The sequence below is a fragment of the Miniopterus schreibersii genome, assembly GCF_964146895.1.
Source record: "Miniopterus schreibersii genome assembly, chromosome: 1".
Lineage (NCBI taxonomy): Eukaryota > Metazoa > Chordata > Mammalia > Chiroptera > Miniopteridae > Miniopterus > Miniopterus schreibersii.
In genome coordinates, this window is record NC_138101.1 from 165,920,431 (window position 1) to 165,943,903 (window position 23,473).

The window sequence follows — 23,473 nt, forward strand, 5'->3', positions numbered from 1 at the left end:
AGCGGGGGCGGGAGTCGGACGGGGCCGTGCGCCAGGAGCGGGGGCGCGGACACTGTCCCCGCGCGCCTCTGAGTCCTTCGCGCGAGGAAAGGCCTAGATGGCGGTGGTCCACCCACAGCGACCTCCTGCGGGTCGCCGCCCTCCCCAGACCCCGGAGGGGCGGCTCCTTCGCCCGCTCTCGCCGGACGCGCGGCACCCCCGCGCGGGACGCTTGGTTGGGTCCGGGGCGGGGTCGGCCGGCGCTGCACGTGCGGCCCCGATCTCCGCCCTGGGCTCCGGCGGCTCCGCGGCCGCCCCCGCTTCTGCGGGGCGGGGCGGGAGGCGGGGCCCCGGGGGGCGGGGCGGAGGCGGGGGCGGGGGGCGGGGCCGAGCGCTCCCCTGCTGCCCAGGCCCAAGGGCTGAGAGGAGCGGGGCAGGCGCGGCGCGGGGCCGGAGGGACAGAGCGCGGGTGTGCGTCGGACGCTGGTGCTCCACACTTTTATTCAAGGTACGAGCGGGACCCCGGCGCCTTGGGGTCTCCCAGCCCGCCCCCTAGCCCGGCTGCTGCGCCCGGCCGCCCGCTGTGCCCCCTGCCGGCCGGGCGGCGGCGGCGGCTGGACCGGGTTTTGGGAGGGTTTCGGGAAAGTCGCGAGCTCCAGCGAAAGCAGTGTTCCCTTCGCCGCGTCTTTCTTCGTCTTCTCCTTGCTTCCTCTGCCCTGGGCGTCGGGCACCGGGCTGGTAGGTCGCCTCCTGCGAGTCAGAGCTCGCCCACGCCGGGGCGGGAGGACGGGGCCCCGGGGCAACCGAGCGGGGCAGCGAGGGAGACGCGGAGCTCCGGGGCTGCCTGGGCGGCGAGGGCGGGAGGCCGGGAGGCCGGCTGCTGGCTGCGCCCCGGGCTCGATGCGTCGCGCTCGGCTCCACGGTGGACCCCGTTGCCCTGTTCTGGGGGCGCCTAGCCGTCGCGCCCCGTCGCTGTGACTGGGCGCCGGGGCCAGCCCCTGAGCCCTGCGTTCCTGGGTGCGGTGCCTGCCGCCTGTTGTGGGCGCCTTGGGGCCGGGCTGTCCGGCTGCGGGAAGGGACCCGAGCGCAGCGTCTGCCCCCTGGTCCCTGAAAGTGCCTAGTCCGGGGAGACGGAGATTGAGTTGAAGCTCGGCGGCGCCAGAAGGGGGCCTCGGCGGGATGTGAGAAGGGGGCGCAGCCTGCAGAATTGGGTTCCTGGAGGAGCTTGCGCGCGGCGCGCAGGCCCGGCCCCAGGCAGAGGGGACCGCCAGCCGCTCCTCTGGGATGGCCAGGAACTGTCAGGTATGGACAGCTGGGAGCCGCCAGTGTGAGGTCCAGCGGGGTTAGAGCAGCACCTCGAGTCCCGGGACGGCATAACCAAATGGTGATGGTGAGGGCGTTTTCTTAAAGGCATGAATAAATGGAAAGCTGTCAAAATACGCATATTTTAAAGTTTGAGTGAAAGCTGGCAGATTTTCAGAGCATGCAGTTGTTTGTCCAGAGAAATATTAGCTTCTTTACACCCTTTTCGTTTTTGTTTTTTTAGCACAAATCTGTTTTGCCAGTATTTCCCTCCGGAGCTGTGCATTGCCCACAGCGGGGAAGGAAAACTTCAGCAATGTTCTCGGGTTGCTTTTGACTTCAAGCCTGTGCTCTCCAGCTGTGTGTGTGTGTGTGTGTGTGTGTGTGTGTGTGTGTTTTACTGTTCAGAAAAAGTATCTTGTGCTGGATTTTCCATGTATGATTCTGTCTCTTTTTCTCTGGGACCCGCCGACGATGTTTGTTTATTGGTTTTATAAGCATCTATTTAAATTTAGTTTTTGCAGGAAATACTCCCCGTTGCCACAGGGTGTAGTTTACGGATTAGAAAATACTGCTGGAGAAAGCTGCTAGTGGCTTCATTTTCCAAGAATGTAAGTCATTTCCTTTCTGTGATTTCAGGGAGTTGATATTTCACAGCATCAAAACTTTGTGGGGAAAATTTTCCGTAATACATCTGTCATTAAAAAGGCTTTTTGACTTTTGGATTTTTCTTCTTTAGAACAGCACATAAATTTAGTCTCAGCAATGTTAAAGGATAAGAGGTTTTTCAGAATCGACAGCATTTTGAGACCATTGTAGAGAGTAATTTTAACAACCACCAAGACCTACAAACAGCCAGCAGGATGGAGAGTGGGGGAGGGGAGAGAAGAGAGGCAGGAAAACAGATGCGTTTGCTGTTGTTCCATGTAGTATAAAACTTCTAGCACTTAATCATTTTCCTTGGATGTGGTTTTGAGAAATAAAAGTACTATATTAAAAATGAAAATATTTCACAATATGAGACAACTGACCTTCGAGTTCTCTTTCAGTATGTTTGTAAACGTATTGGATTTATATTTCATATTAAAATGGGCCTTCGGGGTTATTAGATGAGAAGGGTCCTCCAGGGGATATCTACTATCAAGTTATCTGCAGGATATCTTCTCCAGAAAGCAGACTGACTGTAATATGAACGAATCCAACTCCCCGCCCCCCCCCCCCCCCCCCCCCCCCCGAATTGCTTGTAAGAATGCCTGAGATCTGACACCTACGGACCACAGTTAGCAGCAGCTCTTGCAGTGCTCAGAACATTTTAAGGGACAGGAAACCTTTCTCTATTTTCACCCTCTCCTTTTAGGGGGTCAACAGGGGTAAACTACCAGTTTCAAAAACATAATTTGAACTGGAAGATTTAAGATGCTCCTAGCTCTACAGGAAAACAATACAGGCCAGGATAAGACTGCTTTGGAAAGCAAAATCTGTTAGGTAATAATTTTTAGCTACAAGTTTTTAAAAAACTCATTCAGCTAGACTAGCTGAATTGGGGGGGATGTAGTTGTGGAGCTTTTCTAGTTTCTGTACTTTGTTTCCACTTTTAACTTCACTTATAAACCTTTTGGCTTTCAGAACCAATGACATAATAGACTGTGTAGCCTTTTGTGTCAGATGCTTGAAATGAAAGTTTCAAACAGAATTGTTTTTGACTGAGCTGTCAAGTTCAGAGTTTAGTGTAAATGAGTCCTGTCTCACAACTAACTTTTTTGATAAAGGAATTCTTTGTAGTTTTCAACTTGGATGTTGCACATTTTGATTTCTAAGGCTACGGGTTTACAAAAAATATAAAACCTGCAAACAATTATTTTATTACATGAAAGCCAGTACCAAGAAAAGATTAATTCAGTCCAGATGTAAAAATGTATGTGAATTTTAGATTTGGATGATCTCAACAAGTTTTCCCTTTAGTTGATGAGGCTGCCTGGGTCCCAGATGGCATGCACAAATTACCCTTTCGGTGGTTTTCTGGGTTCAGAACTAAATTTCAGGGGCCTTTTCTAGAGTCATTTTAATATTGTTTTAGGCCTTCTAAAGAACAGACAGTTTTCTACATTCATGCAGAGATGAGTTTTTCCAATTACTCATTAATACAAACCTCGTAAATGCTCTGGTTTGGTAGATGAAGCCTATTTTGTAAGTGGGGAAACAAGGTAATCAGTATTGTGTATCCTTATGGACAAGGCATAGAAGCTTTGGCTTTCAATTATGCCAACTTCAACTCTCTTCTTTTAAAGAAAGAAAAGTTTTAAGTGTGTTGACAATCTTCAGTAGAATCCTATTGGAACACAGTTTATGTTTTGTGATACAGCGATTGGTCCTTGTATGATGATCCTCCCATCCCCCTGTCTTCTCTGCCAACAAGAACCAACACACACAACTTATAAGAAAACTCCAGCATTTTTTCAACCTGTACTTCCAGCACCATAGTTAAAAGGGTGTGTGTTACACACTTAAAATTATATATATCTTAGGAAGTCTTTGTACGATTATATAATTACATATTTTGGGAGTTTGATTACATTGTGATTGTGTATAGAGCAACCAAGTGGGGCAGGGTGGTTAGGAAAGATTTAGAGAAGGAATTTTATGAGTAGTGAAATTGTAGTTAAAATGTATCTCTCCTAAAACTCAAACGGGAAAAATGGTATTGCTGGCCTCTGTAGTTAAACTTTGAGATAGGGGTCGTTGAGAGGACTTTTTGAATTGCACGTTAGCCTGAGGAAGAGGCTTTGGGGGCCTGTAAAAATAAGTAGGAACAAGTGAAAGGGATCATTTGAGAGGAAGGAGGAAGTAGAATACCGAGCATTGAATTGCAAAGAAAATCTAAACTTAGAAGGATGAGTGTAGGGAGAACTTTCTATTTAAAAGTGGGAATTAAAGAACAAGATCTTTTTAGCTGAGAAAAAAGGATTAGAATTAAGGTGCCCCATAAGGTCTGTTTACAACATGAAATAGCGCTAAGTGACGTTTCTCGTGGAAACCTTACCCGAAATTTGTGTTGAATCACTCGTTTGGTGTTCAGTATTGTTCAGGGACTGGATGCTTATGATTGTGTCACCCCACCTCCCCCACCCTACTTCCCATTTCAAAGACTGGAAACATTTTGTTGTTGTTGAAGCTCTAATGGTTCTACAAATATTTTAATTTGTGCCCCAGCATTTGGAAGAACTACAACTGCCCACCCCCATGCTCTGGGACCAGAGGAGCTTTACAGAAGTAATGGCAGAAGTTATCACAGAGTTTTGAGAGGAAACAAGCTGTGCTTCCAGTTATCTTATATGAATTAGTGGTATAATTACTTCTAATGCAAGTTTGTGTACTATCACTTTTTATATGTATCAAATGGAGTCGTTGTGCAGTATACCACATTGATCAGAGAGGGAGTTTTGAACACTGGGAAGGGGAAAAGAAATCACTGATTTGACAAGCTGGTTGTATTACTGGAGGAATAGCAAAAGGTGGTGCTGAAACAAATTCACAGATGAACCACATATAGGCTGAAGGAGAAGGCAGGGTTTGTGGGAGCTTCCCTGAAGTTGTCTGAAGCACGGCATTTTCTTGGATGCCTTTCCCCACCTGTGGGACCTTACCTAGTGGAGTTTGATCTGTACAGCAGGGAACTAAGTGGAGATTTGGGCACTATCTAGGTGATTTCGTTAATGTGATAATTGGGATAATTCTGACCAAAAGTACCTATTTAGAACCTCAGTATTCTAAATTGATTATCCTGGGGTCTTCTTAAATGTTTTCTAATACCTTTGTATGTATATATTATAGAACTTTGAGCAGTAGCATTTTACTTATATATGGAGACAGGGAAAAGCAATACTAACTTATTGCCATGGCTTCATGTGAAGGAGGAAATCATTATAAAAATCAAGCAAATTCTGGATTAAGATATTAGGAAATTAATGAAGTTTCTTACTTAGCCTCTCAGGTGGTCCTCTGTCTAGTTAACATTAAATGAAAGGTAATTCATTTTCTCCCTATAGGTAGCACCACTTGTGCTGTCCAGTTTTAGTTGATTGCTTTTTTGCGGGGAGAAGGGTCCCTATGGCTTAATGTCTTTGAGTGAACTTGTTGAATAATTACATACAACCAGAAAAATGCACAGATTAGAAGTGTATAGCAGAAAGTGATCATACCCATGTAACCGGCATCCAGATCAAGAAACAACATTGCCAGCCCCCAGAAGCCTCTCCTTACAGTTAGAATCCCTGCTCCAGGGCAACCACTGTTCTCACTCTGATTGCCAGTGCTTGGCTTTAACCCATTCATGGGCTGCATTTAAATGAAATAAAATGTAAGTTCTGTTTTGTGTCTTCTTTGGCTCAACATAGTGTCACGTCCAAATTGATGCAGTTCTTTTTTATTTCTGTGAATGGATATACCCAACTTATGTATCCATTCTACTGATGGACATTTGAGTAGTTTGGGGCTGATGTCGTCAGGCATGAACTTTAGATGGCTCAAGAAAAAACAAGCACTTTGGAGCTTAAGGAAGAGTATAGTCAAGATTAAAAGAGAAAAAATAGTTCAGAGATGTGAGAGAGAAAAAATGCAATATCATGAAAACACTAAAGGCTCAACTCAGTCCACAGATTCCTAGTGTTTCAGGGACTCCGTTTGGAATATACCAACTGGATATTGCCAGATTTCACTTGAGAACTGGGAAGAGGGAGGGGACCTTAGGTGACAGTTAGCTAGTCCCATCACTTTTTAGAGTTGGAGGGACTGAGGTCCCTCGAGATTGAGTGACTCATACAGAGTCTTACAGCAAACGCCAGTGCCAGGGTCGAAGCTGGTTCTGATGGTCTGATCTAGACTAGTGCCATCTGAGGGCTGAAACCCAGCCCCCTGACCGAGTCCACTGGCCTGGAGGACAGGGAACCCTTTTCTGATTCACACAAAGGTGTCCTGTGGACAGATAGACTCAGACCTGTCCTGAGAAAATGAAGGTGTGGCCCAGCGAGGCAGAATTTTACTTCCTCAAGCCTGCTCTGCCTCTGCTTCCTCTCTCCTTTCCTCCCCCTCTCCTAGGGCTCTCCAGTGAGACCTTGGCTTTTGAGTGCCAAGGAAGTGATATCTTGTCCCTCCTGACTCATTGTTTCATCGATTCATAAATGATTTGGGATGTGACCCTAATTTCAGAGGACTGCTTCCTAAATACTTTTTAAATAGTTCATTCTTAAGAAAATGTTGCAAAAAATGGGGTTTTTTTTTTGGCCTCTTCCTGCCATTATGACTCCCCACTTTTAATGTACACCACCCCCTAGCCCCTCTCCCCAAGGTTTTTTAATTCTTAAATATCCCTGGAAACATCCGGTATCTACTTAAAACAGCAGTGACATTCTGATGCTGAAATCTGTGGCAGTCCCCAGGAGGCACTTACTGTAAAACGTAGGATTATTATTTCACTGAGAAATCTAATAGATAAAACAAAGTGCTTGCAAAGGAAAACTACTGATACAGTTTCTTTCATGTTTCCCTAAAGAGAAAAATGACGTTTACATGGTTAAAAAAAAAAAAGGCCAAGAATGTAAGCTCATTAGAAAGGTGAAAAACAGGTAAAATAGCAGACGTTTTACAAATGGGTAGTAAATATATCCTGCTCGAATGAAATACTGCTTATAACAGCATGTTTAATTGTAGAAAATAAAAAATGAGGTCACTCTAGGGCCACAATTCTGACAAGTTGCTCACTGAAATGACTACAGAAAAGAGTAACATGGAAGAGAGGCCATGAAGTAGAAATGTCGAGATCTTTTAGATCAGTTCTCTGGGGCCCAAATCCAGGCTCCACTGTTCTCCAGTGTGCAACCTTGGGGAAGTTACTTAACCTCTCTGAACCTTTTTTCCTCATCTGTTCAATGGAGACAATAGTAACTATCCCACAGCGTTGTGTCAATTATGAAACAAAATAGTGTATGTAAAGCAACTGGCATGGTCTGACACATAGTAAAAAGTCAAGCAATGTTAGCTCTTATTACCAAAGACAGAAAGAAATGATGTATAGAAGGATTTAAAGTTTTCTTAGACTTCCCCTAGGCTTTCGTTAGTAAGCAGTTGTTCACAAGATTTTATTATACAGGGTGGGGCAAAAGTAGGTTTACAATTGTTCGCATGGAAAATAATACAATAATAAATAATAATACAAGAATAAACTGTTTCCCATGCTCACAACTGTAAACCTACTTTTGCCCCACTCTGTATTTTGTTTATTGATGGCATTCATTAGGCAACAAACCCTAGTATTTCTCAGCTGAAGATAAGGGGCAGTCTGTAGTGCTGCACAAGAACAGCTGGCCCGTCTTACTGATCACTAAGTGATCGAGTTATTTTTCCTGATTCTCTTCTAATTCTTAGCTATCTTAGTCCCCCCGCTCCTGCCTGCTGGATAATTATTTCTTCCCAGATGCCAAAAAGTAAATCTGCAGATTTAAAAATTCTCTTTACGATGACTAATGTTGTGCAAAGTACTTTTAAAATTAAAGTGTGCCAGTGGCCCACGTCTTTTGCTCCTGTAACCCTGTAGATTTCATGAGTCCTTTTAAAGAAAGCCACTGTTATTGGTACAGTATAAGGCAATTGTTTCTTCCTCCCAGCCCCAGACCCCTTTATAATTTTCTGTTATGGGGCCCAGAGCTTAAGATTTTAAACCATTTGTTCAAAGGAAATTAATAGTCTGAAACTTTCAAAGGAAGTGTTTAAGAAAAACAAACTTAAGCACATTAGAAAGACACATTTACATCTAAACAGCATAATTATAAGCCCAGTCAAAATAGGCACAGGCTCCTCCAGAACAATCATTCTGATCTGTTCATTAAAAGGGGGACCTACCCCAGATAACCCTGTTCCCTGTTATGTGTTGTGTAATAACTTGAACTTAGTAAACTTAGTGCTTTTAACTGTTCACTAAGTCCATCAAAAAACAGGTTTTACATCTTCATGAAGTATCCACGTCTACGTTGAATACTTTGTGCAAGTCCTACCCAGGTGTTTCTTGTCTGGGTGGGAGAACAGAACACATGAGTGTGGAAAGGTATTGGATGTTTCAGATACATACTAAATGGAGCCCTGGCTTTAGGGAGGAGAATCAGTGAGGGCCAAAGGTAGGATGTTCCTGGCTGTCCTGGGGCCACTGGATTTGTATTGAGCCATGAGATTAGGCTGGGATCCTTCTATTTTTCAAGTACAAATGAGCTTTTTTAAGAACAACAAAAATATTCAGGATCTGATAAAAGTCTCAAATATTAAAAGAAAACTATGAAATTGGAATTATTAAATATTTAATTAAATTCATTCAGTCCACATAATGTTTGCCTGCTATGTGCCAGGGAGTGTTCTAGGCTCCAGAGATACATCAGTGAACAAAATTAAGAAGCTCTGCCTTCATGGAGCTTATATCCTATTAGGAGACAAGCAATAAACATAACAAAGCAAACTTTATAGGCATATAGGAGGTAGGAAGTGGGAGCACTGGCAATATGAAGTACAGCAGATCCTCGTTTTGTTCAACATCGTTTCATTATAACATTGATGAGATGCGATAGGAACTTAACTCGTTTGTATCGGTTACCCTATAGTAAACTGGTTTTATTATATGTCTTTTGCTTAAAGTCATAGAACCTATTCACAACGTTGACGACATTAAGTGAGGGCTTACTGTAGTGTGGTCAAAGTTGGCCTCACTGAGGTGGCTTGAGGGAGGGAGTTGACCGTACAGAGACACCTGGGGGAAGTGTGTTCCAGCAGAGGGACTAATAAAGGCCTCGGGTGGACATGTGCCCAGTGTGTTCCAGGGACAGTTAGAAGGGCCACAGAGCACCAGATGAGGTCAAAGAGGTTTGGAGAGCGTGTCGCGCAGGGCCTGCATGGTGGGCCAGGAGTGACATGGGGAATCGTTGGGGAGTTTTGAGCAGAGGGTAAGGTGATTTGACTTTCATTTTAATAGAATCACTGGCTGCAGTATTGAGATAGAAAAATGGACCAGGTGGTCAAAGGGTGGTCAAGGGAGCAGGGAATCAGGTTAGCAGCTGTTACAGTAATCCAATTGAGAGATGCCAATAGCAGTGGAAATGACCAAGACTTATTTTATAGGTTGAGCCAGTAGGATTTCCTGGTCAACTGTTTGAGGAATATGAGAAAGAGATCAGAGTAAGGATAACACCAGGGCTTTTTGCATAATTATGGGGTTGCCATGAACTGAGATGGGGATCTCATGGAGGAGCTGGTTTGAGAAAGACAACTCCAAGCTGTTTTAAACATGTTACATTCATCGTCCAAGTGGAGAAGTTGAGTAAGTTGTTGAATATAGGAATCAAGAGTTTAAAGAATATCCCAGCTGGCGTGGCTCAGCGGTTGAGCATTGACCTATGATCCAGGAGATCATGGTTCGAATTCCGGTCAGGGCACATGCCCGGGGTTGTGGGCTCTATCCCCAGCAGGGGGCGTGCAGAAGACAGCCAATCAGTGACTCATCACTTGGATGTTTCTGTCTCTCTCTCCCTCTCCTTTCCTCTATCTCTGAAATCAATAGAAATACATTCTTAAAAAGAGCTTAAAGAATACGTGTAGGCTGCAGATATAAATTTGGAAGTCACCAACAGAGTTTGGATGAGATAACTTGGGGAATGTGTGTAGAGAAAGCAGTCCATGGCTTAAGCTTTGGGTCATATCCGTATTTACAGTTTCTGGAGGAGAAATCCCATAAGAGAGTATCTTAAGCGGGATACTTGGTGCACATACTTCTAACATAGTGGAAATTATTAAGGTGTCTCCATTTCCTAAGTAACTGGTATTTTTAGAAGATATTGATAATTCTGTTGACCCGCACATGGGAAGAAGGAACTATGACTTCTTTTTCTGTGACAAGGTACTTGGGTTGAGCCTGGGGTGCTTCAGCCTTGAGAGGTTGAGTTGATAAAGGAGCAACCAGGAGAGAAGACTGAGAAGTAGCAGCCAGAAGAGTAGGAAGGAAATCAGAAGAATATCCTTAAAGTCAAAGTGTCTCAAGGGAGGAGAGAGTGAATCAGTGGCGTCATGGGTTGCTTAGAGGTCAAGTAGGGTGAGGACCGGGAGGTGCTCATTGGGTTTCGCAATGGAGGTCATTGGTGACTTGGACCTGAGCCGCATCAGGTCACCCGAGCTGTGTCAATGGAGGATTGGGGATGAAAACCTCATTGGAGTGGGCTCAAGAGAGAATGAAAAGCTTATGAAAGATAATTCTGACTTTCAGTTCAGTTTCTCATAAATATTCAATATTGGATGTGAGTACATTTTAACACGTCTGATAGGATGAGGGGTGGGACTTTGGAATGCTGGGGCCACGAGAGTCTTTAGTAGACTCTGCCAGGGATGGGAGCCTTTCAGCTTCCCCCAAGTTATTATTGGCAAAGCTCTAGTGTGTGGATTGTAGTCCGTTTCTTTGAAATAGAAAAGAGTCCTAATGTAGTTTCTCTTTCTCTCTTTTTTTTATTGCATCCCTTTGGGTAAGAACTGTATCTTGGAGGCACGGTCACTTTGTGAAGACTTTCTTGTTTGTTTTGTTTTCTAGTTGAGCCCATTGATCCTTTATTTGAAAACAATACAGCAGAGCCCCAGTGAGACATGCCCTCTGAGCTGGCTTCTCTTTCAGTAGTGGTGATAGGTTTGGGCTGTGGAGTCCACGCACACACCACAGTGCCCCACGAGCCTGGAAGCCTTCATTCACGCAGGGGATGGCTCAGCGCTGGGGCTCTCAGGAGCCAGAGCAAGTGAAGTCATGGAAACATGGCTTGCTTAATATTTCTTTTTTACTTTGTTGATGACTTTTGTTGTGAATATTATTTCAAAGCATGTGATTAAGCAGTTTCCATAGCTCTGTATTTTATGTCATAATTATGCACCAGGAATTTTCTCTTCTGGGAATTACCTTTGAATTATAATGTTAACTTTCTATAATACTATCATCAGAACGAATCAACAAGCCTCTGATACTAATTACCTTTTCTTTCCCTAAGCTGATTAAAATGCTAACACTTAGGCCTTTAATGCCTAAATATTGTTTTTGGGTAGTTAAAAGCTTACAGTGATTGTAGAATTAAAACTTTGTTACATGTGTTTGAATGTTGTTTGGTAATAAAGTACAGTAATAGTTTTTAGAAAGTGGCTAATTATGGGAAAATGCTGGAAAGAGCAAGGGCTTTTTCTTTGCAGTAGATGATAGCACGTTTTTTGAGAAGCGGAGCTCAGTGATTATATGTGTGTTTCTCGTGGATTGCGGCATATGCACTTCATGCCAGCATTCTCTTAGGTACTGCTCTGTCAACACGGTTTTATTGGTATCATTTTGAATGTTTTTTCAGCTGAAACTTATAAGTCACTCTACAGTTAGTTAAATGAATGTACCTGGCTTGTAACAGAAATACACAAGGCCAATGTGAAATAGTTTGGCAGTGCTGAGCATTTTACATGGTAAACACTGGAGTGTGCAGAGGTGTAAAACTAAGCAAATTTTGAAACAAGTGTTAAGTTTCTTAAGTCAGCGACTGTAGGATGAAGTCCAGGTCGCTTAGTGTGGAATTCAACATTCCAAACCAGAGTTGCAAGTCTGTGGCCCGCTGGGAAGATTGGCTGCAGACATGTTTTGTTTTTTAACGCAGCGTTAAAAATATTTATTTGCCAACATTTAAAAACTGAGAAATTATGCATTAAAATTTTTTAATTTTACACCTTCTTTTGAAAAACTGGAAGGTGTGACAATGATTTTTGGAGCAACGTACAAGCTTCCCCTTTTACACGGAGCATGAGTGTTCTGCAGTTGCCCAAAGTCCCCAGCAGAGCTCCCCTTGCCCCCAACATTGAGACCAAGTGGCTGTTGGCGTTTTTCATCCTGCAGGCTTCACTCCTTTGTTATCTGCTCCTGCAGGCATGTGAGTTTGCTATCCCTGTGTTGTACTTACTTGACTGACTTTCCAATGTCATTGCAAAGCTCCCTAAGTCCAGCCCAGTTGATCTCCCCATTGTCCCATCCAGCACACCCACACTTAGTCTGGGTCATGCTTCCTCTCCTTCTACGGAACTGAGCTGCGTGCTGCGTGGGTCACTTCATTGGAACGTAGCACATGCTCCTATATACACATCTTTTTATATATTTTTTCTAGCTCCCCAGCTGTATTAAAAGTTTCATGAGAGCAGTGACTACATCTTATAATTTACTAGTGCCTAGCAAGTTTATTTTAGGTTTACTAGATTGACTGTGGTTTAGATTTAGCTTCCAGTGGATGGTAATCTATGATTATAATGGTGCTATAGAAGAATTAGAAAATCAAAATCTTGTGTAAAATCTACTTCCTCAATAGGGCTTTCTTAATTTACTGCATCCATTCCTTTGTAGCTTCGTAGTAACATTTATGTAATCTCTCTGAGTATTGATTTACTGAACACCTCATTTATTGCCAGTTCTCTGATTCTGTTATGTGAGTGGATGAAGTTTCCAAGTAAATGAGTCATTACTGCAGACCATTTTATTATTTTAGATATGCTTCTTTCTAATGGCTAATACTGTTTTAAATGTCCTTTTTTTTTTTCCCCCATTCATTTGACAAATAGTGTGTACAGAAGACCCTGGAGAAAGTATGAATGTGACATGCTTGGTGGTACCTGCTTTCCTGAAGCTTTTACCTTTTAGCTGGAAAGGCAGATGTCAGATAACAGGGTATATAATTGTTCAGTTTTGACAAGTATTACTAAAAAGTAGGGGGTGCTCTGAGCTCTTATAAAAGAGCACCGTGGCCTGGCCGGGCGTGGCTCAGCGGTTGAGCGTCGACCTAGGTTCCAGGCGATCGGGTTTGATTCCCGGTCAGGGCACATGCCCGGGTAGCGGGCTTGATCAATGACTCTCTCATCATTGATGTTCCTCTTTCTCTCTCTCTCTCCCTCTCCTTTCCTCTCTCTGAAATCAATAAAGATATATTAAAAAAAAAAAGTGCACTGTGGTCTGGGCATAGGGGCTGTAATGGGGAGTATAACACAACTAAATTCCAGACTCTTTAATTTCTCATAATTCCATAGCAGTTTGTCAAATATTCTGAATATAAAAATTTAACCTTAGAAACAAATAAATTGAGGTGTAATTTCTATAACAAAATAAGAGTTAAAACTTTTCCAAATAGTTTACCATTGGCTATCCTCATTGCATTAATGAATTAAAAAATAATTATAATTGATAGCTCTTGAGTTTACTCTTTTGCTTGGTGCCTGAGTTGCACTCTGTTTAAATAAATAAATAAAATAAAGGGAAATTGGGCTAGAAATTTCAGATATAGCTAACTTGCAAAGCAAACTTTTATTTTATGAAACTGTAATTTTTTCAAAGATGTTTGCAGCAAGGCCTTTTCTTATGTTTCTCAAAAATACGTTATAAAAAGGAAACTGATTTGTTTCTTGAAGAGTAACTAGTGGATAGTACCTTTATCTTATACTTCCAAGCCCATGACTGAGAAGGATTAGTAGTTTATCAGTCTGATCTTGGAGTGATGTGAGTATGGTGTCAACAAATCTCAGCAATAAAGCTGGTGACATACGTGAGCAAGCCAAAAAATAGAGTAGAATTTTGTGTGGTTGCATGTATTTTATAACAACATTCAGAAATGCTTTCAGTATTTTTTCCCCCAAAGAAAATAGAATTCTATACTTAACTAATCCCATCTAAATATAGCGGTAAAGTTAATTTTTTGCATAGTTTAGTGTCAAGCTGAAACAAGGGTCAGCTGTGATGGTGCCATTTTTGAAATGTCTGCTGAGAAACTCATGTTACTTGTGATTATAGAAGGAGATGCGTAAAAATTAACATATTTAAGGAAGTTTTCAAATATGCCCAAGATTTCCAAAGGTGACTTTGAGGAAATGAGATCAGGGAATAGTTTTTAAGAAATGTCAAGTGTCATGTAGAATTTATTTATTTATTTATTTATTTATTTATTTATTTATTTATATAAATATATCTGTATTGATTTCAGAGAGAGGAAAGGAGAGGGAGAGAGAGATAGAAACATCAATGATGAGAGAGTCGTTGATCGGCTGCCTCCTGCACGCCCCTGACTGGGGATTGAGCCCACAACCGGGCATGTGCCCTGGCGGGGAATCGAACCCCAATCTCCTGTATCCTAGGTCAGTGCTCAACCGCTGAGCCACGCCTGGCCAGGCTAGAATTTAAAATCCAAATACAATCTTTTTAACCTCTCATATTCATTAACTGAGTCCACATTCGTTTTCAATCTGCAAAAAGGATGTTGAACTGATGATTTGTAATATACTACATTATTTTACTGTTTATGGGGTCTAGAGAAATGGAAAGAGAAATTTTCATGAATTTCAGATGTAGAGTAAAATCTAGCAAGGAAAGCTAGTAGAAGTTATCTAATTTATAACATAAAATTTCCTTTAACAATTGCCTTATGGATTCTTGAACTAGCCGCCACTCATGTTTCTGACCAATAAATTTTCAGGAAATTTGTATTCAGTATATTACAGATACAGGATATAAATTAATGCATTTTAATGTATAATCTATTTTCTACTGAGGTGACTTTGAAATATTTTCTCAGGGGTGGAAAAAGGTCTGACATTTTGTTTGGAGCTTGGGTAAGCTGGTTACTGGTCACCTGAACTCCATTTTCCAGGGTTTGAATCCTGACGTGTTAGTGGCGACTCCTGTTTATATATCTTCTCCTGGCATGATATTATTGTCTGTGTTATGGAGGTTAGTCACATCTTCCCAGGTAGGCAGTAAGCTGTTTGAGGACACACAAAATGTTACATTTCTACCTCTCTTATTTATTTTATTTTTTTCCGTCCCCATTTATGCTCCTTATACCCTCTTCCACCTCCCCCCTCCTACCCCCCAGCAATCTCCCTCTCTTGAATTCTTCCGTAGTCTCTAGAAAACTGTTGGCTCTTGACTTTTAAGCCCCACAGTATTACAACTTTATTTTTTTCTGATCTAGCTAAGGTAACAATCGTTATCTAGATTTAAGACTAGAGCAAGTCAGTAGTGAGGCATTGGACCCATAAAAGAAGTAACAGAAGTGTGTTTATGAAAACTCATATGCCTATCTCCCAAGTCTGACATATAAATACCCATAACAGTAATAATGTATTCAGATTTAATGTTAGCGTTGAAAAAAAATATATTTTGTTGTTTAAACATTCAAAAGGGTATGAAATATACACATTTTTTTCCTTAAACTTTCAAAAGACCCTTAGTAAAGATTGGATTTTTGCCTTGTTGGGTGGCTCGGTTAGTTGGAATGTCGCCCCCTACACCGAAAGGTTTTGAGTTCCATCCCTGTCAAGGCGCATACGGGAGGCAACTGATGGATGTTTCTCTCTCACATCGGTGTTTCTCTCTCTCCCCCTTCCTCTCTCTCTAAAGTCATTTAAAAAAACACACACCACATCCTCTAGTGAGAATTAAAAAAAGATTGGATTTTAAATATTAACACAGAACGCAGCAATATAAATTACCTGTGATTTCTCGATGCAGGAAGGCAAGGCCTCTTTTGAAATGCCTTAGTTTGTTTGGGGTTTCTTTCCAGCCTGCATAAGAACAGGGTTTCTTGTTTCCTCGTGCCTCGTGCCATGAGTTTTCTGTTAGTGTAATGCGGGCCCAAGTTCCTCTGCTTTCCTGGGGTTGACAAGGCCTAAGCTTAATGCGTTGCAAACACCCATTTAACCTTTGCTGCAGTTCTGTCCTTAGCTTAACACCTGGTGTCCACTCCTGCTGTGGTGATCAAGTTGTCCATGAGGAGGTAGTCTTAACATGACATGGACCTCTGACAATTTGAGCTGATTTGTTTGGCCCTGTGACCTGGGAATGAGGTGATAATCGACCGCCTATTTTCTTATAAAAGAGTTTATATTGGTCTTTATTTCAGATTGGGGAGAAAAAGACCCCAAAGTTGGGATTATTTCTAATGAAACTTATATTGCTGTGCCATCCATCTTATCTGCTGTTGACTTTACCCCCTTGGAGATAGGAGTTTTAGTTTTCCCAGACTTCTGTTTCTTCGGCCCTCTTCTGTTTTCTGGTCCTGTTTTATCTGACCACCTGTGTTTTCTCTATTTTAATTGAAGAAAAAAAAATCTCATATGGCATGTTCTATATTAGGATGAAAAGGCTCATAGAAAACAATTGACTAAAATTATGTATACAGATGCTACTCCTTCCTAGTGTATTTTACTCCTGTGTGTGTGTGTGTGTGTGTGTGTGTGTGTGTATGTTTTTCCCCCTGAGGATATTAATAAAGTAATAAAGTTACTTTGTAAGTACCTTTATGAATTTACACTTCCACAAGCCAGGGAGCAGTTTTACCCATAAAACAAATTAAAAACTATGTTTATGAAAACCCATGTATCTTCCAAGTTTGACATATGAGTAAAATATGTAACTTTCATAACAGTAAATACATAGTTAGATTTAATGTAGCATTGAAAAATAAATTTTGTTTCGCTGATGGGATGGAGCTGCAGGCAGTTACCACCTGAATCACTCCGAGGATGGACTTCAGAGGACAGCTTTCTGTCCCCTCAGGTGCCTCGGCCTAGGCCAGAGCAATGATGAGATGGGGGAGTGGGGCAGTTGCCCTGATGCCCAGGTGGGACGCCTGGGCTGGACCGAAAGGCCCTGGAAGAGAGTACTCTAGGACAATGAAAAGCTTTAAGGAGAAGATCCAACGGGAGACACATGAAAACCCAGGGTACCCATAGGCTGACTGGGCATGGCGGCTGCCGTTCCCTTGGCCGCCTCTGCTCCCACTGGGTCAGAGCCAGCACTCCCAGCTCATGATGCTCATCCACATTGCTGCCCAGGGCTTCACGGTGGCAGCTGTTTTGCTGGGTCTGGCTGCACTGCCTCTGAGGCCTCAACCCTGAGCTGGCGGCCTGGCCTTGAAAGCTCAGCGGAGATCATTCCCAGCCCCAGGAGCCAACCACTGGTCCTGCCACCGGACCTATTCCCTCATCTCCCCTGACAAGTCCCTCTGTCTATGGGAGAGGAAGTGGCCGATTGAGTAATAGATTTTTTTCAGGAATCTCAGGTTTGGTTTCATTTGGGTGTTGCATACTTCTATTTCTGCTCCACCTTCTCCACTCCCTCCTTAATAAACTCTGATCCACTTGTAGAAAATAAATTAATTAAACTTTCAAAAACCATAAATAAAGACTGAATTTTGAAGATTACCAATAGAATGTAACTTATTGAAAACCCCCACTTTCCTCAAAGAAACAAATCAAAGATGTCATTGGTTAGGTTCCTATGGTAATTTTAAAAATCATATACATATTTTAAAATACTTGCTAATGAGAATAATTTAGGTAACCATAAGAATAATTATAAATGTTCTTTCAATTCTCTGAGATGCTAAAATGTAAAATAAAATAGGTTTTCATAAATATATATACATCTTAATTAATGAGGTTTTTCTGCCTAAATGTGATAGCAACATAGCCATACAGCATGATTAAGAATTTAATTCTCGCCTGTCCAGGCGTGGCTCAGTGGTTGAGCGTTGACCTAGGATCCAGGCAATCGGGGTTCGATTCCCTGTCAGGGTACATGCCCGGGTTGTGGGCTCGATCAATGACTCTCTCATCATTAATGTTTCTCTCTCTCTCTCTCCCCATCTCCTTTCCTCTCTCTGAAATCAATAAATATATGTTTAAAACAAAAAAAAAGAATTTAACTCTCATTAACAGTTTGGTATTATTAAAAAAAATCACAGTTCAGAAGTTGAATTATAATTGATATTTGAATGAGTCATGCATCTTGAAGTATTTTTATCAAATGGAAGATACTACTGTGATGAAATAAGAGCATTTGAAAGTGCTTTGTAAATGCAATACCCTGTACAGACACACCTCAGTGTCTTATCACAGTTCCCTGGGTAGTCATTACTACTGGTAGGTGTCAGCAGGACAAAGAAGAGTAGAAATTATTACCGTGTACATGGGCCAGCCCACAGCAAGGTTGCTTAACCTAGACTGCAGGTCAGGAGGGGGAGACTCTGAAACTCTAAAATTAAACACCAGTGTGTATGTGTGCATGGACACTTATTTGTAGAGCAAGGATACATAATATTCTTCAGATTATCTAAGAACCATGGTTTGTATATGTTATCTGCCTTAAAAAGTTGGAGAGTTTATTTCTTTCAACTAGATTTCTAGCATCATATCTATTTGTCATTTTATAGTTTTAAAAAGAATTTTTTACATATGTATATGACATTTTGTAGTTTTAAAAGGAATTGAAAAGGAATTTTTGTTTCATCCTCAAATAGCCTGTTTTACAGATGAGAAGGTTAAATGACTTGTATGATTTGACACCTTTACCTGACACAGTCTGTGACAAAACCTAACTCTAGACCTGTGCTTTTTTTTCAGGCCACCACAGGCACAGTTACCCTGTCGATTTCTAGAGTATTTGCAAAATATATTGCAACATTTTGATTTTTTTTTTTTTTTGTAGTGCCTTTTTAAGTCAGTTTTAGTTTAGACAGATACTAAATCAACTTGTGTTCCCTAATTAGCTTACATTGATTTTGCCATAAAGAATTTTTGTGTCAGTCTGAACTAGACAGAGTAATCTTTTCAAACATATTCTACTTCCCATGATAATGCATTTAACTTGGCACAAAATTCCAGATCATTAGATTTTATCTGAAACAAGCAAAAGGTGTATACAATTTCACACCATCAATCCTTTGTGCGGAACAGCTGTTACCTTGAAAAAAATCTCTTAATCTGTAGGCTTGGTTAGTGAAATTAAAATGAAGGTGTTTTGAAATGATTTCACATTATACATTTAAAAGGGAGACATTCAATACAGTTGCTTTATTTCTCTTTAGAACTTTGTAATTTCTGAATTGGAATAAAGAAGGCTATGACACTGTAATGAAGTAGTGCTAGTGTTTTATGGAAGCATATCTGTCTGCCATGGGCTTTTCTGTAGGAAGTTTTACTTACATGTGGATTTTGCATAAGAAACCAAATTTAGCATGAGAACATCTGCAATTCATTCTTTCATTCAACAGTCATTAATGCGCCAAGCATTTTGCTGGAAATTCAATGCTGAAACAAGGCATAGAGCTATCCTCCGGAAGCTAGAACCTGCTTGATGAGGGGAGACAGACAGACACTGAACAATTATACCCCGTGACAAGCGAAGTACTACTTACCTAAAACCCTGCTATTCAGTTTTGTTTATTTTTTTAAAATAAGAAATTTTCTTTTATTTCCAGAAACTGTTTTTACTCAGTATCCTTTAAATTTATAATCTATTTCCAAATCGCCATGAATGCCTACATTTTAATTCTGATGTCTGGTTTATTAAACTTTCTGAAGCCATGAATTTAGTCAGTTTGGCTGGTATTCCTCACGTGCGCTTACACCCTGCATCATGCAGCGAAGGATCGAGGTAATGTAATCCTTAGTGTATAAGGCACTTTAATGAATATGTAGCCTCGTTAAAGTTTTTTTTTATATCAGCGTTTTCATGATCTAAATGATGTAAAATAGAAATAAAGTTCACAGATTTTAAGTAGATAATTTGGTGACTTTTGACAAATGTATGTAACCATGTGAGCAGTGTCACAGTCAAGATAGAGAACATGGCCCGACCGGGCGTGGCTCAGCGGTTAAGCGTCGACCTAGGATCCAGGCGATCGGGGTTCGATTCCCGGTCAGGGCACATGCCCGGGTTGCGGGCTTGATCAGTGACTCTCTCATCATTGATGTTCCTCTCTCTCTCTCTCCCTCTCCTTTCCTCTCTCTGAAATCAATAAAGATATATTAAAAAAAAAAAAAATAGAGAACATGGTTGTCCCACTAAGAAATTTTTTATAACCACCTTTTGGTCAAACCTCTTCTCCTCCACCCTCACTTCCTCTTTTCTTTCCTTTCCCCCTTATCACACCCCCCAGCCCACCCCAGTCCCTGATAACTACTAATCTTACATTTTGCCTGTTACAGAATGTCATAGGAATAGACTCGTAGGACACAGTCTCTCGTGCCTGCGTTTGTGCCCGGCTTCTTTCACGCGGCGTAATGCTTCTCTCTCCTTTTTTCAGATTCATCATTTTGTTGCGTATGTCAGTGGTTCCTTTTCATTGCTGGGTACTATTCAGTTGTCACAATCTGTTTATTCATTTACCTCTTATTAATGGGCATTTGGATTGTTTTCAGTTTGAAGCTACTGTGAATGAAGTTACTATGAACATCGTGATTTGGTAGACACATCTTTTCATTGCTCTTGGGCAGATAGCTGAGAATGAGATAGCTGAGTTGTATGATCCCTGAATGTTTGACTTCATAAGAAACTGTCAAATTGTTTTTTAAAGTGGCTGTATCATTTGGCTTTCCCTTCAGCAGTGTCTAAGAGTTCTGGTTGCTCCAGACTCTCACCAAGACTTGGTATTACCAGTCTTTTTAATGTCAACCATTCCAGTGGGTGCACAGTGGTATCTCACTGTGGTATTTTTCATGTTGATCATAATCTCAAATGATTATTTGCCATTTGTATATCTCTTTGATTAAGTGACTGTTTAAGTCTCTCCTCCATATTTTTTTAAGAGAGTTGTCTTCTGGTAGTTAGTTGTAAAAGTTATTTATGTGTTCTGGGTTGAAGTCTTTAATCAGATAAACATTTAAAAATATATATATATCTTTATTGATTTCAGAGAGAGGAAGGGAGAGGGAGAGAGAGAGATAGAAACATCAATGATGAGAGAGTCATTGATCGGCTGCCTCCTGCACGCCCCCGACTGGGGATGAAGCCCGCAACCCGGGCATGTGCCCTGACCGGGAATCAAACCTCAGTCTCCTGGATCCTAGGTCGATGCTCAACCTCTGAGCCACGCCTGGCGGGGCCAGATAAATGTTTTTAAAATATTGTTCTCAGCCTGAGGATTGCATTATCATTTTTAAGTGAATTTCAGAGAGCAATATTTTTAATTTTAAAGAAGTTCAGGTTTTCTTTTTTTAATGTTTAATGCTTTCTGTGCCCTAAGAAACCCAATATCACAAAATTCTTCTATAAGTTTTATAGTTTTAGTCTTTACATTTAGATCTGTAATTTATTTCTAGTTAAGCTTTATGTTAGGGTTGAGGTCAGTTTTTTCCATATAGATATCTAATTGTTCTGGCACCATTTGTGACAAGTCCATTCCCTTACTGTATTACCTTGGCACCTTTGTCAGAATCAAATGACTGTGTATGGTTCTATTTCTGGACTCTTTATTCTATTCCATTGGCTTATCTCTCTCTCTCGTACAATATTATACCACTTTGATTACTGTGTATACCCTTCAGAGTAAGTCTAAGTCCACCAACTTTGAATATGAGTAGTGAGAGCAGACATCCTTGTCTTATTACATTAGGAGAAAACCATTCAGTCTTTCACTGTTACGTGTAATATTAGCTGTAGATTTTTCATAAACTGTTGTGATTTCTTATACTCTTAGAGCAAATAATTTCCAAATCGTAGACAGGTGAATTCAATTGGAAGATGTTTTTGAAAGACTCTTTAGAGGGAATTTCAGGATTTTATCTCCAGATTACCTAGACCTGTAATGAAGGTGAAAAGCCAGTAGATAACTTATAATTTTCCAAATTTTATCGGAAAAAGAATTGTTATCCAGCTTTCCTTAGAAAGCCCATGACTAGGATCAACATCATAGTTTCTTAATTTACTCTCCCAAATGTGAAGGCCATGAAGGAAAATTGGCACTCCTCTCACTGAGTACTTTTGAACACTTGAATAGCTTTGTCTTTGGATCTGAAATGATATGATTCCAAGTTAAATGTTGGTAGCGTATAGCCCTTGTGTGGTAGGAGTAAGGGAGTGGGATGGATGGCAATATGCACCGTTGGTGTTGGGCAGTGGTCCTGCCCTGAGGGAAGGCTGACCTTGGAATGAAGCCGCTCATCTGATTTCTCCAGGGTAAGTCCTTAGGTCTCCTGGACTAGTTGCCTTTCCAGCATGACTGGAGTCCTCTAAAAAGCAGTGCTGAGCATAGGTAGAGTGGTTTCTGTTTTTCTGTTTAATTGGCTTGTTTGTTTTTAACTCCAACCTTCAAGGTTGAGCTGTGGTTCCATTTTTTTAAGGAGGATTAACCCTGTTAGCATAGGGTAAGGTGTAATTCTGATTTCCTTCCTCCACACCCTTTAAAACCCAGACTTTAAGTCTCTCTGAAAGCATTACAGGATGATTGCTATAAGAAGGAATGCTGTCTTTTAGCAATATGCAGGGGGGATGTACATCAGAGAACCAGAAAATCCAATGAACAGGCAAGTCAAAAGGAGGCAACTTGATTGGGCTGTTCAGTGACTCAGTATTGGATTTTGTTGACTTCACACACCAGGGAGCCCAGAGGTTCACTGTTAAACAGCTTTTATTTCTAATAGCTTTGGAATATATAGGCAACAGTTGAGTTGACCTTGATTTGTATCTTATTTCAAAACCCCTGTTGAGAAGAGTTTCAGAAAGAAGACTGCGAATTGCTCTATGGGAAATAGAATGTTACTGCATAAGTACCACTTGAAAATGAGATTTCACACTTGGTGGAGTTGTCAAATTTATGGTCGCTGTCTTCCAGAAGTGAGCCAAGGGCATTAAACACTGGATGACAGGTAGGAGAGAGCCAGCTTCTGACTGAAGATTCCCCCGGGTCCCAGTAATAATCCCCACCGCCACCTTAACAGTCTTAAATTCATGTTTCTCCAGAATAACACAGAACACCTCCGTCTCCTTAGAGTGGATCGGCTAATGCATTGATGATGTCCCAAGGGAATGGGCGTGGGGTGGGGGGCCGTCGTTGGACTATCCATCTCTGGTTAATCTTCATCCAATTCTTTGGATCTATGTGTCTTAATGGGTTGAGGATGAATCCCCACATGACAGTAACGATGTTAAATATTTTGTGAAGCTATAATTAAAGAAGGCATATACAAAATAAGCATTTCCATCATTTTTCTTACGGGCTTTTAAAACCATAAATCAAAGTTCTAGGGGTTTTGATGATTAAAATAATCATTCTTTTTCTCTGACTTTTTTAATTGATATTTTCAGATGTCTTCATAAGTTTATGTGACAACTTTGTCT

At 41.4% G+C, this 23,473-nt stretch overlaps 1 protein-coding gene across 4 annotated transcripts in view; it reads left to right on the plus strand.

Moving 5' to 3' along the window:
- Positions 1-378: 378 nt before the first annotated feature.
- Positions 379-23,473, plus strand: part of FRMD6 (FERM domain containing 6) — a 74,714-nt gene continuing 51,619 nt past the window's right edge. Inside the window, exon 1 of one of the 4 annotated variants that reach the window (XM_081123469.1) lies at positions 379-487. The gene's annotated coding sequence lies outside the window, so the exon portion shown is untranslated. Of the gene's footprint in view, positions 488-511; positions 718-23,473 lie in introns of those variants that run through there. The other 3 variants (XM_081123471.1, XM_081123472.1, XM_081123470.1) reach the window with 3 other exon arrangements.